Genomic DNA, 16275 nt, shown 5'->3' with positions numbered 1-16275 from the left:
TACTAAAAGACGGCAGGCATACCATTCCTTTGGCCCTCTCAGTCTGTTTCACCATGCTTGGCTTCAGCAACACCCTGTTTCCATTCTGGGAAGCCAAGTCTCCTGACCCCTAACCCTAAGTTGGGTCTGAACCCTAATTTCCTCTTGGGACTGAAACTTGTCCCTGTCCACAAGATGTACTAACAGGCAGTTAGTTAACCACCAATGGCTCACTCAGTCTGTTTGACCAATCTAGGCTTTACCAAGATGCTGGTTCCTTCCTGGGAAGCCTAGTGTCCCCAATCCTAACCCTAATTTGACTCTCAACCCTAATTTCCTGTTTAGACTGAAACATCGCCCCGTCCTCACGTTGTACTTATAGAGGGTCGGCACCCCTTTCTGATGACCTGCTCAGTTAGTTTCACCAAGCTAGTCTTCCAAAAGAACCTGGCTCCCTCCTCGGAAGCCAAGTCTCCCCAACCCTAACCCTAACTTGGGTTTTTACCCAAATTTTCTAGAGGAACTTTAACATCCCCCAGTCCACGCAGTGTACTAAAAGACAGGAGGGAACACATCCTGTTGGGCCACTCAATCGGTTTCAACATGCTTGGCTTTACAGATGCCCTGGTTCCATCCTGGGAAGCCAAGTCTCGCCAACCCTAACCCTAATTTGAGTATCAACCCTAATTTCCTCTTTGGACTGAAACATACCGCCGTCCACAGAGTGTACCAAATGTCAGTATGGAAGACATCTTGATGTCCCCCTCAGGCTGATTCACCAAGTTAGGCTTCACCAAGAACCCGTTCCTTACCTAGGAAGCCCAGTTTCCCCAACCCTAACCCTAACTTGGGTTTTTACCCTACTTTATTTTGGGAATGAAACATCCCCTCGTCCACGCGGTGTACTAAAAGACAGGAGGCAACCCATCCTGCAGGCCCACTTATCCTATTTCTCCATGCTTGGCTTTTCCGAGGCCCTGGTTCACTCCAGGGAAGCCAAGGCTCCCGAACCCTAACCCTAACTTGAGTCTTAACCCTAATTTACTTGTGCAACTGTCACAAACCCCCATCCACAGGTTGTACTAAAAGACGGCAGGCATACCATTCCTTTGGCCCTCTCAGTCTGTTTCACCATGCTTGGCTTCAGCAACACCCTTTTCCATTCTGGGAAACCAAGTCTCCTGACCCCTAACCCTAAGTTGGGTCCTAACCCTAATTTCCTCTTGGGACTGAAACATGTCCCTGTCCACAAGCTGTACTAATGGGCAGTATGTTATCCTCCAATGGCTCACTCAGTCTGTTTGACCAATCTAGGCTTTACCAAGATGCTGGTTCCTTCCTGGGAAGCCTAGTGTCCCCAACCCTAACCCTAAATTGAGTCTCAACCCTTATTTCCTGTTTAGACTGAAACATCACCCTGTCCTCACATTGTACTAAAAGACGGTCGGCACCCCTTTCTGATGACCTGCTCAGTTCGTTTCACCAAGCTAGTCTTCCCTAAGAACCTGGTTCCCTCCTCGGAAGCCAAGTCTCCCCAACCCTAACCCTAACTTGGGTTTTTACCCAAATTTTCTAGAGGAACTTTAACATCCCCCAGTCCACGCAGTGTACTAAAAGACAGGAGGGAACACATCCTGTTGGGCCACTCAATCTGTTTCAACATGCTTGGCTTTACAGTGGCCCTGGTTCCATCCTGGGAAGCCAAGTTTCGCCAACCCTAACCCTAATTTGAGTCTCAACCCTAATTTCCTCTTTGGACTGAAACATACCGCCGTCCACAGAGTGTACCAAATGTCAGTATGGAAGACATCTTGATGTCCCCCTCAGGCTGATTCACCCAGCTAGGCTTCACCAAGAACCCGTTTCTTACCTAGGAAGCCCAGTTACCCCAACCCTAACCCTAACTTGGGTTTTTACCCTACATTATTTTGGGAATGAAACATCCCCTCGTCCACACGGTGTACAAAAAGACAGGAGGCAACCCATCCTGCAGGCCCACTTATCCTATTTCTCCATGCTTGGCTTTTCCGAGGCCCTGGTTCACTGCAGGGAAGCCAAGTCTCCCGAACCCTAACCCTAACTTGAGTCTTAACCCTAATTTACTTGTGCAACTGTCACAAACCCCCATCCACAGGTTGTACTAAAAGACGGCAGGCATACCATTCCTTTGGCCCTCTCAGTCTGTTTCACCATGCTTGGCTTCAGCAACACCCTGTTTCCATTCTGGGAAGCCAAGTCTCCTGACCCCTAACCCTAAGTTGGGTCTTAACCCTAATTTCCTCTTGGGACTGAAACTTGTCCCTGTCCACAAGCTGTACTAATGGGTAGTATGTTATCCTCCAATGGCTCACTCAGTCTGTTTGACCAATCTAGGCTTTACCAAGATGCTGGTTCCTTCCTGGGAAGCCTAGTGTCCCCAACCCTAACCCTAATTTGAGTCTCAAGCCTAATTTCCTGTTTAGACTGAAACATCGCCCCGTCCTCACGTTCTACTTATAAAGGGTCGGCACCCCTTTCTGATGACCTGCTCAGTTAGTTTCACCAAGCTAGTCTTCCCTAAGAACCTGGTTCCCTCCTCGGAAGCCAAGTCTCCCCAACCCTAACCCTAACTTGGGTTTTTACCCAAAATTACTAGAGGAACTTTAACATCCCCCAGTCCACGCAGTGTACTAAAAGGCCCGAGGGAACACATCCTGTTGGGCCACTCAATCTGTTTCAACATGCTTGGCTTTACAGACGCCCTGGTTCCATCCTGGGAAGCCAAGTCTCGCCAAACCTAACCCTAATTTGATTCTCAACCCTAATTTCCTCTTTGGACTGAAACATACCGCTGTCCACAGAGTGTACCAAATGTCAGTATGGAAGACATCTTGATGTCCCCCTCAGGCTGATTCACCAAGCTAGGCTTCACCAAGAACCCGTTTCTTACTTAGGAAGCCCAGTTTCCCCAACCCTAACCCTAACTTGGGTTTTTACCCTACTTTATTTTGGGAATGAAACATCCCCTCGTCCACGCGGTGTACTAAAAGACAGGAGGCAACCCATCCTGCAGGCCCACTTATCCTATTTCTACATGCTTGGCTTTTCCGAGGCCCTGGTTCACTCCAGGGAAGCCAAGTCTCCCAAACCCTAACCCTAACTTGAGTCTTAACCCTAATTTGCTTGTGCAACTGTCACAAACCCCCATCCACAGGTAGTACTAAAAGACGGCAGGCATACCATTCCTTTGGCCCTCTCAGTCTGTTTCACCATGCTTGGCTTCAGCAACACCCTGTTTCCATTCTGGGAAGCCAAGTCTCCTGACCCCTAACCCTAAATTGGGTCTGAACCCTAATTTCCTCTTGGGACTGAAACTTGTCCCTGTCCACAAGATGTACTAACAGGCAGTTAGTTAACCACCAATGGCTCACTCAGTCTGTTTGACCAATCTAGGCTTTACCAAGACGCTGGTTCCTTCCTGGGAAGCCTAGTGTCCCCAATCCTAACCCTAATTTGAGTCTCAACCCTAATTTCCTGTTTTGACTGAAACATCGCCCCGTCCTCACGTTGTACTTATAGAGGGTCGGCACCCCTTTCTGATGACCTGCTCAGTTAGTTTCACCAAGCTAGTCTTCCCTAAGAACCTGGTTCCCTCCTCGGAAGCCAAGTCTCCCCAACCCTAACCCTAACTTGGGTTTTTACCCAAATTTTCTAGAGGAACTTTAACATCCCCCAGTCCACGCAGTGTACTAAAAGACAGGAGGGAACACATCCTGTTGGGCCACTCAATCGGTTTCAACATGCTTGGCTTTACAGACGCCCTGGTTCCATCCTGGGAAGCCAAGTCTCGCCAACCCTAACCCTAATTTGAGTCTCAACCCTAATTTCCTCTTGGGACTGAAACATGTCCCTGTCCACAAGCTGTACTAATGGGCAGTATGTTATCCTCCAATGGCTCACTCAGTCTGTTTGACCAATCTAGGCTTTACCAAGACGTTGGTTCCTTCCTGGGAAGCCTAGTGTCCCCAACCCTAACCCTAATTTGAGTCTCAACCCTAATTTCCTGTTTAGACTGAAACATCGCCCCGTCCTCACGTTGTACTTATAGAGGGTCGGCACCCCTTTCTGATGACCTGCTCAGTTCGTTTCACCAAGCTAGTCTTCCCTAAGAACCTGGTTCCCTCCTCGGAAGCCAAGTCTCCCCAACCCTAACCCTAACTTGGGTTTTTACTCAAATTTTCTAGAGGAACTTTAACATCCCCCAGTCCACGCAGTGTACTAAAAGACAGGAGGGAACACATCCTGTTGGGCCACTCAATCGGTTTCAACATGCTTGGCTTCACAGATGCCCTGGTTCCATCCTGGGAAGCCAAGTCTCGCCAACCCTAACCCTAATTTGAGTCTCAACCCTAATTTCCTCTTTGGACTGAAACATACCGCCGTCCACAGAGTGTACCAAATGTCAGTATGGAAGACATCTTGATGTCCCCCTCAGGCTGATTCACCAAGCTAGGCTTCACCAAGAACCCGTTTCTTACCTAGGAAGCCCAGTTTCCCCAACCCTAACCCTAACTTGGGTTTTTACCCTACTTTATTTTGGGAATGAAACATCCCCTCGTCCACGCGGTGTACTAAAAGACAGGAGGCAACCCATCCTGCAGGCCCACTTATCCTATTTCTCCATGCTTGGCTTTTCCGAGGCCCTGGTTCACTCCAGGGAAGCCAAGTCTCCCGAACCCTAACCCTAACTTGAGTCTTAACCCTAATTTACTTGTGCAACTGTCACAAACCCCCATCCACAGGTTGTACTAAAAGACGGCAGGCATACCATTCCTTTGGCCCTCTCAGTCTGTTTCACCATGCTTGGCTTCAGCAACACCCTGTTTCCATTCTGGGAAGCCAAGTCTCCTGACCCCTAACCCTAAGTTGGGTCTGAACCCTAATTTCCTCTTGGGACTGAAACTTGTCCCTGTCCACAAGATGTACTAACAGGCAGTTAGTTAACCACCAATGGCTCACTCAGTCTGTTTGACCAATCTAGGCTTTACCAAGATGCTGGTTCCTTCCTGGGAAGCCTAGTGTCCCCAACTCTAACCCTAATTTGAGTCTCAACCCTTATTTCCTCTTTGGACTGAAACATACCGCCGTCCACAGAGTGTACCAAATGTCAGTATGGAAGACATCTTGATGTCCCCCTCAGGCTGATTCACCAAGCTAGGCTTCACCAAGAACCCGTTTCTTACCTAGGAAGCCCAGTTTCCCCAACCCTAACCCTAACTTGGGTTTTTACCCTACTTTATTTTGGGAATGAAACATCCCCTCGTCCACGCGGTGTACAAAAAGACAGGAGGCAACCCATCCTGCAGGCCCACTTATCCTATTTCTACATGCTTGGCTTTTCCGAGGCCCTGGTTCACTCCAGGGAAGCCAAGTCTCCCAAACCCTAACCCTAACTTGAGTCTTAACCCTAATTTACTTGTGCAACTGTCACAAACCCCCATCCACAGGTTGTACTAAAAGACGGCAGGCATACCATTCCTTTGGCCCTCTCAGTCTGTTTCACCATGCTTGGCTTCAGCAACACCCTGTTTCCATTCTGGGAAGCCAAGTCTCCTGACCCCTAACCCTAAGTTGGGTCTGAACCCTAATTTCCTCTTGGGACTGAAACTTGTCCCTGTCCACAAGATGTACTAACAGGCAGTTAGTTAACCACCAATGGCTCACTCAGTCTGTTTGACCAATCTAGGCTTTACCAAGATGCTGGTTCCTTCCTGGGAAGCCTAGTGTCCCCAACCCTAACCCTAATTTGAGTCTCAACCCTAATTTCCTGTTTAGACTGAAACATCGCCCCGTCCTCACGTTGTACTTATAGAGGGTCGGCACCCCTTTCTGATGACCTGCTCAGTTCGTTTCACCAAGCTAGTCTTCCCTAAGAACCTGGTTCCCTCCTCGGAAGCCAAGTCTCCCCAACCCTAACCCTAACTTGGGGTTTTACCCAAATTTTCTAGAGGAACTTTAACATCCCCCAGTCCACGCAGTGTACTAAAAGACAGGAGGGGACACATCCTGTTGGGCCACTCAATCTGTTTCAACATGCTTGGCTTTACAGATGCCCTGGTTCCATCCTGGGAAGCCAAGGCTAACCAACCCTAACCCTAATTTGAGTCTCAATCCTAAGTTCCTCTTTGGACTGAAACATACCGCCGTCCATAGAGTGTACCAAATGTCAGTATGGAAGACATCTTGATGTCCCCCTCAGGCTGATTCACCCAGCTAGGCTTCACCAAGAACCTGTTTCTTACCTAGGAAGCCCAGTTTCCCCAACCCTAACCCTAACTTGGGTTTTTACCCTACTTTATTTTGGGAATGATACATCCCCTCGTCCACGCGGTGTACTAAAAGACAGGAGGCAACCCATCCTGCAGGCCCACTTATCCTATTTCTACATGCTTGGCTTTTCCGAGGCCCTGGTTCACTCCAGGGAAGCCAAGTCTCCCAAACCCTAACCCTAACTTGAGTCTTGACCCTAATTTGCTTGTGCAACTGTCACAAACCCCCATCCAAAGGTTGTACTAAAAGACGGCAGGCATACCATTCCTTTGGCCCTCTCAGTCTGTTTCACCATGCTTGGCTTCAGCAACACCCTGTTTCCATTCTGGGAAGCCAAGTCTCCTGACCCCTAACCCTAAGTTGGGTCTGAACCCTAATTTCCTCTTGGGACTGAAACTTGTCCCTGTCCACAAGATGTACTAACAGGCAGTTAGTTAACCACCAATGGCTCACTCAGTCTGTTTGACCAATCTAGGCTTTACCAAGACGCTGGTTCCTTCCTGGGAAGCCTAGTGTCCCCAATCCTAACCCTAATTTGAGTCTCAACCCTAATTTCCTGTTTTGACTGAAACATCGCCCCGTCCTCACGTTGTACTTATAGAGGGTCGGCACCCCTTTCTGATGACCTGCTCAGTTCGTTTCACCAAGCTAGTCTTCCCTAAGAACCTGGTTCCCTCCTCGGAAGCCAAGTCTCCCCAACCCTAACCCTAACTTGGGTTTTTACCCAAATTTTCTAGAGGAACTTTAACATCCCCCAGTCCACGCAGTGTACTAAAAGACAGGAGGGAACACATCCTGTTGGGCCACTCAATCGGTTTCAACATGCTTGGCTTTACAGACGCCCTGGTTCCATCCTGGGAAGCCAAGTCTCGCCAACCCTAACCCTAATTTGAGTCTCAACCCTAATTTCCTCTTGGGACTGAAACATGTCCCTGTCCACAAGCTGTACTAATGGGCAGTATGTTATCCTCCAATGGCTCACTCAGTATGTTTGACCAATCTAGGCTTTACCAAGACGTTGGTTCCTTCCTGGGAAGCCTAGTGTCCCCAACCCTAACCCTAATTTGAGTCTCAACCCTAATTTCCTGTTTAGACTGAAACATCGCCCCGTCCTCACGTTGTACTTATAGAGGTCGGCACCCCTTTCTGATGACCTGCTCAGTTCGTTTCACCAAGCTAGTCTTCCCTAAGAACCTGGTTCCCTCCTCGGAAGCCAAGTCTCCCCAACCCTAACCCTAACTTGGGTTTTTACCCAAATTTTCTAGAGGAACTTTAACATCCCCCAGTCCACGCAGTGTACTAAAAGACAGGAGGGAACACATCCTGTTGGGCCACTCAATCGGTTTCAACATGCTTGGCTTTACAGATGCCCTGGTTCCATCCTGGGAAGCCAAGTCTCGCCAACCCTAACCCTAATTTGAGTATCAACCCTAATTTCCTCTTTGGACTGAAACATACCGCCGTCCACAGAGTGTACCAAATGTCAGTATGGAAGACATCTTGATGTCCCCCTCAGGCTGATTCACCAAGTTAGGCTTCACCAAGAACCCGTTCCTTACCTAGGAAGCCCAGTTTCCCCAACCCTAACCCTAACTTGGGTTTTTACCCTACTTTATTTTGGGAATGAAACATCCCCTCGTCCACGCGGTGTACTAAAAGACAGGAGGCAACCCATCCTGCAGGCCCACTTATCCTATTTCTCCATGCTTGGCTTTTCCGAGGCCCTGGTTCACTCCAGGGAAGCCAAGGCTCCCGAACCCTAACCCTAACTTGAGTCTTAACCCTAATTTACTTGTGCAACTGTCACAAACCCCCATCCACAGGTTGTACTAAAAGACGGCAGGCATACCATTCCTTTGGCCCTCTCAGTCTGTTTCACCATGCTTGGCTTCAGCAACACCCTGTTTCCATTCTGGGAAACCAAGTCTCCTGACCCCTAACCCTAAGTTGGGTCCTAACCCTAATTTCCTCTTGGGACTGAAACATGTCCCTGTCCACAAGCTGTACTAATGGGCAGTATGTTATCCTCCAATGGCTCACTCAGTCTGTTTGACCAATCTAGGCTTTACCAAGATGCTGGTTCCTTCCTGGGAAGCCTAGTGTCCCCAACCCTAACCCTAAATTGAGTCTCAACCCTTATTTCCTGTTTAGACTGAAACATCACCCTGTCCTCACATTGTACTAAAAGACGGTCGGCACCCCTTTCTGATGACCTGCTCAGTTCGTTTCACCAAGCTAGTCTTCCCTAAGAACCTGGTTCCCTCCTCGGAAGCCAAGTCTCCCCAACCCTAACCCTAACTTGGGTTTTTACCCAAATTTTCTAGAGGAACTTTAACATCCCCCAGTCCACGCAGTGTACTAAAAGACAGGAGGGAACACATCCTGTTGGGCCACTCAATCTGTTTCAACATGCTTGGCTTTACAGTGGCCCTGGTTCCATCCTGGGAAGCCAAGTTTCGCCAACCCTAACCCTAATTTGAGTCTCAACCCTAATTTCCTCTTTGGACTGAAACATACCGCCGTCCACAGAGTGTACCAAATGTCAGTATGGAAGACATCTTGATGTCCCCCTCAGGCTGATTCACCCAGCTAGGCTTCACCAAGAACCCGTTTCTTACCTAGGAAGCCCAGTTACCCCAACCCTAACCCTAACTTGGGTTTTTACCCTACTTTATTTTGGGAATGAAACATCCCCTCGTCCACACGGTGTACAAAAAGACAGGAGGCAACCCATCCTGCAGGCCCACTTATCCTATTTCTCCATGCTTGGCTTTTCCGAGGCCCTGGTTCACTGCAGGGAAGCCAAGTCTCCCGAACCCTAACCCTAACTTGAGTCTTAACCCTAATTTACTTGTGCAACTGTCACAAACCCCCATCCACAGGTTGTACTAAAAGACGGCAGGCATACCATTCCTTTGGCCCTCTCAGTCTGTTTCACCATGCTTGGCTTCAGCAACACCCTGTTTCCATTCTGGGAAGCCAAGTCTCCTGACCCCTAACCCTAAGTTGGGTCTTAACCCTAATTTCCTCTTGGGACTGAAACTTGTCCCTGTCCACAAGCTGTACTAATGGGTAGTATGTTATCCTCCAATGGCTCACTCAGTCTGTTTGACCAATCTAGGCTTTACCAAGATGCTGGTTCCTTCCTGGGAAGCCTAGTGTCCCCAACCCTAACCCTAATTTGAGTCTCAAGCCTAATTTCCTGTTTAGACTGAAACATCGCCCCGTCCTCACGTTCTACTTATAAAGGGTCGGCACCCCTTTCTGATGACCTGCTCAGTTAGTTTCACCAAGCTAGTCTTCCCTAAGAACCTGGTTCCCTCCTCGGAAGCCAAATCTCCCCAACCCTAACCCTAACTTGGGTTTTTACCCAAAATTACTAGAGGAACTTTAACATCCCCCAGTCCACGCAGTGTACTAAAAGGCCCGAGGGAACACATCCTGTTGGGCCACTCAATCTGTTTCAACATGCTTGGCTTTACAGACGCCCTGGTTCCATCCTGGGAAGCCAAGTCTCGCCAAACCTAACCCTAATTTGATTCTCAACCCTAATTTCCTCTTTGGACTGAAACATACCGCTGTCCACAGAGTGTACCAAATGTCAGTATGGAAGACATCTTGATGTCCCCCTCAGGCTGATTCACCAAGCTAGGCTTCACCAAGAACCCGTTTCTTACTTAGGAAGCCCAGTTTCCCCAACCCTAACCCTAACTTGGGTTTTTACCCTACTTTATTTTGGGAATGAAACATCCCCTCGTCCATGCGGTGTACTAAAAGACAGGAGGCAACCCATCCTGCAGGCCCACTTATCCTATTTCTACATGCTTGGCTTTTCCGAGGCCCTGGTTCACTCCAGGGAAGCCAAGTCTCCCAAACCCTAACCCTAACTTGAGTCTTAACCCTAATTTGCTTGTGCAACTGTCACAAACCCCCATCCACAGGTAGTACTAAAAGACGGCAGGCATACCATTCCTTTGGCCCTCTCAGTCTGTTTCACCATGCTTGGCTTCAGCAACACCCTGTTTCCATTCTGGGAAGCCAAGTCTCCTGACCCCTAACCCTAAATTGGGTCTGAACCCTAATTTCCTCTTGGGACTGAAACTTGTCCCTGTCCACAAGATGTACTAACAGGCAGTTAGTTAACCACCAATGGCTCACTCAGTCTGTTTGACCAATCTAGGCTTTACCAAGACGCTGGTTCCTTCCTGGGAAGCCTAGTGTCCCCAATCCTAACCCTAATTTGAGTCTCAACCCTAATTTCCTGTTTTGACTGAAACATCGCCCCGTCCTCACGTTGTACTTATAGAGGGTCGGCACCCCTTTCTGATGACCTGCTCAGTTCGTTTCACCAAGCTAGTCTTCCCTAAGAACCTGGTTCCCTCCTCGGAAGCCAAGTCTCCCCAACCCTAACCCTAACTTGGGTTTTTACCCAAATTTTCTAGAGGAACTTTAACATCCCCCAGTCCACGCAGTGTACTAAAAGACAGGAGGGAACACATCCTGTTGGGCCACTCAATCGGTTTCAACATGCTTGGCTTTACAGACGCCCTGGTTCCATCCTGGGAAGCCAAGTCTCGCCAACCCTAACCCTAATTTGAGTCTCAACCCTAATTTCCTCTTGGGACTGAAACATGTCCCTGTCCACAAGCTGTACTAATGGGCAGTATGTTATCCTCCAATGGCTCACTCAGTCTGTTTGACCAATCTAGGCTTTACCAAGACGTTGGTTCCTTCCTGGGAAGCCTAGTGTCCCCAACCCTAACCCTAATTTGAGTCTCAACCCTAATTTCCTGTTTAGACTGAAACATCGCCCCGTCCTCACGTTGTACTTATAGAGGGTCGGCACCCCTTTCTGATGACCTGCTCAGTTCGTTTCACCAAGCTAGTCTTCCCTAAGAACCTGGTTCCCTCCTCGGAAGCCAAGTCTCCCCAACCCTAACCCTAACTTGGGTTTTTACTCAAATTTTCTAGAGGAACTTTAACATCCCCCAGTCCACGCAGTGTACTAAAAGACAGGAGGGAACACATCCTGTTGGGCCACTCAATCGGTTTCAACATGCTTGGCTTCACAGATGCCCTGGTTCCATCCTGGGAAGCCAAGTCTCGCCAACCCTAACCCTAATTTGAGTCTCAACCCTAATTTCCTCTTTGGACTGAAACATACCGCCGTCCACAGAGTGTACCAAATGTCAGTATGGAAGACATCTTGATGTCCCCCTCAGGCTGATTCACCAAGTTAGGCTTCACCAAGAACCCGTTTCTTACCTAGGAAGCCCAGTTTCCCCAACCCTAACCCTAACTTGGGTTTTTACCCTACTTTATTTTGGGAATGAAACATCCCCTCGTCCACGCGGTGTACTAAAAGACAGGAGGCAACCCATCCTGCAGGCCCACTTATCCTATTTCTCCATGCTTGGCTTTTCCGAGGCCCTGGTTCACTCCAGGGAAGCCAAGTCTCCCGAACCCTAACCCTAACTTGAGTCTTAACCCTAATTTACTTGTGCAACTGTCACAAACCCCCATCCACAGGTTGTACTAAAAGACGGCAGGCATACCATTCCTTTGGCCCTCTCAGTCTGTTTCACCATGCTTGGCTTCAGCAACACCCTGTTTCCATTCTGGGAAGCCAAGTCTCCTGACCCCTAACCCTAAGTTGGGTCTGAACCCTAATTTCCTCTTGGGACTGAAACTTGTCCCTGTCCACAAGATGTACTAACAGGCAGTTAGTTAACCACCAATGGCTCACTCAGTCTGTTTGACCAATCTAGGCTTTACCAAGACGCTGGTTCCTTCCTGGGAAGCCTAGTGTCCCCAATCCTAACCCTAATTTGAGTCTCAACCCTAATTTCCTGTTTTGACTGAAACATCGCCCCGTCCTCACGTTGTACTTATAGAGGGTCGGCACCCCTTTCTGATGACCTGCTCAGTTCGTTTCACCAAGCTAGTCTTCCCTAAGAACCTGGTTCCCTCCTCGGAAGCCAAGTCTCCCCAACCCTAACCCTAACTTGGGTTTTTACCCAAATTTTCTAGAGGAACTTTAACATCCCCCAGTCCACGCAGTGTACTAAAAGACAGGAGGGAACACATCCTGTTGGGCCACTCAATCGGTTTCAACATGCTTGGCTTTACAGACGCCCTGGTTCCATCCTGGGAAGCCAAGTCTCGCCAACCCTAACCCTAATTTGAGTCTCAACCCTAATTTCCTCTTGGGACTGAAACATGTCCCTGTCCACAAGCTGTACTAATGGGCAGTATGTTATCCTCCAATGGCTCACTCAGTCTGTTTGACCAATCTAGGCTTTACCAAGACGTTGGTTCCTTCCTGGGAAGCCTAGTGTCCCCAACCCTAACCCTAATTTGAGTCTCAACCCTAATTTCCTGTTTAGACTGAAACATCGCCCCGTCCTCACGTTGTACTTATAGAGGGTCGGCACCCCTTTCTGATGACCTGCTCAGTTCGTTTCACCAAGCTAGTCTTCCCTAAGAACCTGGTTCCCTCCTCGGAAGCCAAGTCTCCCCAACCCTAACCCTAACTTGGGTTTTTACTCAAATTTTCTAGAGGAACTTTAACATCCCCCAGTCCACGCAGTGTACTAAAAGACAGGAGGGAACACATCCTGTTGGGCCACTCAATCGGTTTCAACATGCTTGGCTTCACAGATGCCCTGGTTCCATCCTGGGAAGCCAAGTCTCGCCAACCCTAACCCTAATTTGAGTCTCAACCCTAATTTCCTCTTTGGACTGAAACATACCGCCGTCCACAGAGTGTACCAAATGTCAGTATGGAAGACATCTTGATGTCCCCCTCAGGCTGATTCACCAAGTTAGGCTTCACCAAGAACCCGTTTCTTACCTAGGAAGCCCAGTTTCCCCAACCCTAACCCTAACTTGGGTTTTTACCCTACTTTATTTTGGGAATGAAACATCCCCTCGTCCACGCGGTGTACTAAAAGACAGGAGGCAACCCATCCTGCAGGCCCACTTATCCTATTTCTCCATGCTTGGCTTTTCCGAGGCCCTGGTTCACTCCAGGGAAGCCAAGTCTCCCGAACCCTAACCCTAACTTGAGTCTTAACCCTAATTTACTTGTGCAACTGTCACAAACCCCCATCCACAGGTTGTACTAAAAGACGGCAGGCATACCATTCCTTTGGCCCTCTCAGTCTGTTTCACCATGCTTGGCTTCAGCAACACCCTGTTTCCATTCTGGGAAGCCAAGTCTCCTGACCCCTAACCCTAAGTTGGGTCTGAACCCTAATTTCCTCTTGGGACTGAAACTTGTCCCTGTCCACAAGATGTACTAACAGGCAGTTAGTTAACCACCAATGGCTCACTCAGTCTGTTTGACCAATCTAGGCTTTACCAAGATGCTGGTTCCTTCCTGGGAAGCCTAGTGTCCCCAACTCTAACCCTAATTTGAGTCTCAACCCTTATTTCCTCTTTGGACTGAAACATACCGCCGTCCACAGAGTGTACCAAATGTCAGTATGGAAGACATCTTGATGTCCCCCTCAGGCTGATTCACCAAGCTAGGCTTCACCAAGAACCCGTTTCTTACCTAGGAAGCCCAGTTTCCCCAACCCTAACCCTAACTTGGGTTTTTACCCTACTTTATTTTGGGAATGAAACATCCCCTCGTCCACGCGGTGTACAAAAAGACAGGAGGCAACCCATCCTGCAGGCCCACTTATCCTATTTCTACATGCTTGGCTTTTCCGAGGCCCTGGTTCACTCCAGGGAAGCCAAGTCTCCCAAACCCTAACCCTAACTTGAGTCTTAACCCTAATTTACTTGTGCAACTGTCACAAACCCCCATCCACAGGTTGTACTAAAAGACGGCAGGCATACCATTCCTTTGGCCCTCTCAGTCTGTTTCACCATGCTTGGCTTCAGCAACACCCTGTTTCCATTCTGGGAAGCCAAGTCTCCTGACCCCTAACCCTAAGTTGGGTCTGAACCCTAATTTCCTCTTGGGACTGAAACTTGTCCCTGTCCACAAGATGTACTAACAGGCAGTTAGTTAACCACCAATGGCTCACTCAGTCTGTTTGACCAATCTAGGCTTTACCAAGATGCTGGTTCCTTCCTGGGAAGCCTAGTGTCCCCAACCCTAACCCTAATTTGAGTCTCAACCCTAATTTCCTGTTTAGACTGAAACATCGCCCCGTCCTCACGTTGTACTTATAGAGGGTCGGCACCCCTTTCTGATGACCTGCTCAGTTCGTTTCACCAAGCTAGTCTTCCCTAAGAACCTGGTTCCCTCCTCGGAAGCCAAGTCTCCCCAACCCTAACCCTAACTTGGGGTTTTACCCAAATTTTCTAGAGGAACTTTAACATCCCCCAGTCCACGCAGTGTACTAAAAGACAGGAGGGGACACATCCTGTTGGGCCACTCAATCTGTTTCAACATGCTTGGCTTTACAGATGCCCTGGTTCCATCCTGGGAAGCCAAGGCTAACCAACCCTAACCCTAATTTGAGTCTCAATCCTAAGTTCCTCTTTGGACTGAAACATACCGCCGTCCATAGAGTGTACCAAATGTCAGTATGGAAGACATCTTGATGTCCCCCTCAGGCTGATTCACCCAGCTAGGCTTCACCAAGAACCTGTTTCTTACCTAGGAAGCCCAGTTTCCCCAACCCTAACCCTAACTTGGGTTTTTACCCTACTTTATTTTGGGAATGATACATCCCCTCGTCCACGCGGTGTACTAAAAGACAGGAGGCAACCCATCCTGCAGGCCCACTTATCCTATTTCTACATGCTTGGCTTTTCCGAGGCCCTGGTTCACTCCAGGGAAGCCAAGTCTCCCAAACCCTAACCCTAACTTGAGTCTTAACCCTAATTTGCTTGTGCAACTGTCACAAACCCCCATCCAAAGGTTGTACTAAAAGACGGCAGGCATACCATTCCTTTGGCCCTCTCAGTCTGTTTCACCATGCTTGGCTTCAGCAACACCCTGTTTCCATTCTGGGAAGCCAAGTCTCCTGACCCCTAACCCTAAGTTGGGTCTGAACCCTAATTTCCTCTTGGGACTGAAAGTTGTCCCTGTCCACAAGATGTACTAACAGGCAGTTAGTTAACCACCAATGGCTCACTCAGTCTGTTTGACCAATCTAGGCTTTACCAAGACGCTGGTTCCTTCCTGGGAAGCCTAGTGTCCCCAATCCTAACCCTAATTTGAGTCTCAACCCTAATTTCCTGTTTTGACTGAAACATCGCCCCGTCCTCACGTTGTACTTATAGAGGGTCGGCACCCCTTTCTGATGACCTGCTCAGTTCGTTTCACCAAGCTAGTCTTCCCTAAGAACCTGGTTCCCTCCTCGGAAGCCAAGTCTCCCCAACCCTAACCCTAACTTGGGTTTTTACCCAAATTTTCTAGAGGAACTTTAACATCCCCCAGTCCACGCAGTGTACTAAAAGACAGGAGGGAACACATCCTGTTGGGCCACTCAATCGGTTTCAACATGCTTGGCTTTACAGACGCCCTGGTTCCATCCTGGGAAGCCAAGTCTCGCCAACCCTAACCCTAATTTGAGTCTCAACCCTAATTTCCTCTTGGGACTGAAACATGTCCCTGTCCACAAGCTGTACTAATGGGCAGTATGTTATCCTCCAATGGCTCACTCAGTCTGTTTGACCAATCTAGGCTTTACCAAGACGTTGGTTCCTTCCTGGGAAGCCTAGTGTCCCCAACCCTAACCCTAATTTGAGTCTCAACCCTAATTTCCTGTTTAGACTGAAACATCGCCCCGTCCTCACGTTGTACTTATAGAGGTCGGCACCCCTTTCTGATGACCTGCTCAGTTCGTTTCACCAAGCTAGTCTTCCCTAAGAACCTGGTTCCCTCCTCGGAAGCCAAGTCTCCCCAACCCTAACCCTAACTTGGGTTTTTACCCAAATTTTCTAGAGGAACTTTAACATCCCCCAGTCCACGCAGTGTACTAAAAGACAGGAGGGAACACATCCTGTTGGGCCACTCAATCG

The sequence above is a fragment of the Heloderma suspectum genome, chromosome 1 (genome assembly GCF_057233095.1).
Source record: "Heloderma suspectum isolate Gila_16-S chromosome 1, 16-S_ref, whole genome shotgun sequence".
Lineage (NCBI taxonomy): Eukaryota > Metazoa > Chordata > Lepidosauria > Squamata > Helodermatidae > Heloderma > Heloderma suspectum.
The sequence above is the reverse complement of the archived record's forward strand: the minus strand, read 5'-3'. Positions refer to the sequence as shown.